At 42.7% G+C, this 2,377-nt stretch overlaps 1 pseudogene; it reads left to right on the top strand.

Annotated features, from left to right (window-relative positions):
* Positions 1 to 980: 980 nt before the first annotated feature.
* Positions 981 to 1,992, top strand: LOC146789906 (glutamate--cysteine ligase regulatory subunit pseudogene; annotated as a pseudogene).
* The last annotated feature ends 385 nt before the right edge of the window (positions 1,993 to 2,377 follow it).

Below are 2,377 nucleotides of genomic sequence, written 5' to 3' on the forward strand. Positions count from 1 at the left end.
TAACTTTCTTGATAGAAAACGATCAGCAGAGGTCAGTAGAATATCAGAATCACTTCAGCATTCTCTAGATTCCAGTCCATAGAAATTGTCTTCCACGAGCACCCGTAGACAATAATAATTTTTTCAAATCTTGTATTTTCAGTGATATGACCACAGAAGGCCCTGATTTTATATTAAAAACAGAGCTTTGGACTATGCCATTTCCAGCTGAAAGGCAATATTTCTCTCCATGTGTTCCCATACGTGGCATATCACGCAGTTTGGTGCTTACTTTCCCTCCATGTTAAAGAACAGTAGATGTTTCAGTACTCAGGCTAATGTGCTGCATAGCTAAATACAAATAAGGTCCCAAATGCCAAACCAATTGCATTGCAAATGCTTGTTTAAACTAGGAATTCCCACTTACAAACTGTAATAGAACTGTGGTATTGCAAGTAAAAAGCTTTATGGGCAACATGCATGCATTAAGAAATAAGGAATGGCAACACCAGCATGCAGTATACATGATACTATTTGCATATTTGGTTTTGTTCCATTTCTATGAAAGGGCATCATGAAAACTTAGTTTACCGATAAATGTATTGACTACAGTCACCCAAAAGTTCTTGGACAGTGCTAAATTGTAAAAACCCAAAGTTTTCGCACATCTTGATGCTGGTGCTGCTGAATGTTAGGGTAGCTGACTACCAAGTCTGTCTACTCTTGTCCCCAAATCATGTCTCCTTTATCCACCACCATAGACTTCCTGTCCATTTATCTCACTCATGAAGGCTCTTTTCCATACCTGCTTTCTCTCTTTGTTAATATTTTCTCATCTTTCTCCTATTTATTCCTTCTCAGTTTTCTGCCTTTCTCTTGTTTAACTCTTTATTGAATTGCAGTGCATCCTCAAGCATGACTCTTTTATGTGCGCCAAGAGCCAGTGTTCTTTGTTGTGCTGCCACATCTTTGCATGCTTGCATTTACTTGCAATCTAGGGCATGAGGAGGACGGAGGGACGCGCTGGAGATCGAGCAGAGGAGGACGAGCCGCGGGGACCAGAGGACGCATGGAGAAGGACCAGCAAACCACCGCAGGGCGAAGGACTAAACACAGTATCAAAGGGAAGCCAAAGTGAGCCTTCCATTCCGGCCATGAGCCCCGACAGCTGCGCTACCCGCAGCCTGCTGCACAGAGCTTCCGTGCTCACCATGCAGACCGGCAACTTGCTTAACTGGGGCCGTCTGAAGAAGAAGTGCCAGCTGAGCCCCAGCGAGGAGCTATGGGACTGTATTCAAACAACTTTAGATGAGTGGAGCTTAAAGATCAGTCCAGAATTGCTTCAGGAATCGCCAAGCATCCTGGAATGTAGTGTGGCTCAAGCTACAGAAACCATTAACCCTGAAGGAAGGGAAGAAATGAAAGTATCTACAAAGCTGTTCATTGCAGGATCTGAATTTTCCTCCATACGTGACGTAGTTGATTTGGCTTGCTCAGCCCTTGAGATTACCCAGTTAGATTCTGTGATCATCGCCCCGCTTCCCATCGATGATGACGTGCATCTTTCCTTGGAACACTTACAGCCTTACTGGGAGGAGCTTGAGCGCCTCGTCCAAAACAAGAAGGTCGTTGCTATCGGCACCTCAGATTTGGATAAAACATTGTTGGAGCAGCTTTACCAGTGGGCACAGGTGAAACCAAACAGTAACCAAGTAAATTTGGCTTCCTGCTGCGTGATGCCACCAGACCTAACAGAGTTTGCAAAACAGTTTGATATCCAGTTGCTAACTCATAACGATCCAAAAGAACTGCTCACGGATTCCAGCTTCCAGGAAACCATCAAAGAAGCAATTGAAGATAGTCGGTCAAAGGAGTGGACGCCATTGTGGCTGTTGCGTTACTCCGTGATTGTTAAGAGCAGAGGCATTATAAAATCAAAAGGCTATATTTTACAGGCTAAGCGTAATGTCCCTCCTCTATCTAGTACATCATTCATTAGGCTATGAAAGCTAGCTAAACTTGAAATTAACTGCCTTCTTGTATGTAAAACTTATATGAATGTGCCTGTAAAGGGGATGTATGTCGTTACAACACACACTTTTACAACGCATGCACTTACAATGCATTTTTTACAACGCATAATGCATTACAACGCATGACATTACAACGCATGACACTACAACGCATTTTTAAAAACTACCTTTACAACGCATACCATTACAACGCATAATATTAAATTGCAGTTAAGGTAAGTATTAGATAGTATAGGGATAAAAGTTACTTTTCTAACTCCAGGGGGTGCAACAGTAGGGTAAGTGTTGGATAGTATAGGGGTAAAAATTACTATTCTAACTCCAGGGGGTGCAACAGTAGGGTAAGTGTTGGATAGTATAGGGGT

The sequence above is a fragment of the Triturus cristatus genome, chromosome 10 (assembly GCF_964204655.1).
Source record: "Triturus cristatus chromosome 10, aTriCri1.1, whole genome shotgun sequence".
Lineage (NCBI taxonomy): Eukaryota > Metazoa > Chordata > Amphibia > Caudata > Salamandridae > Triturus > Triturus cristatus.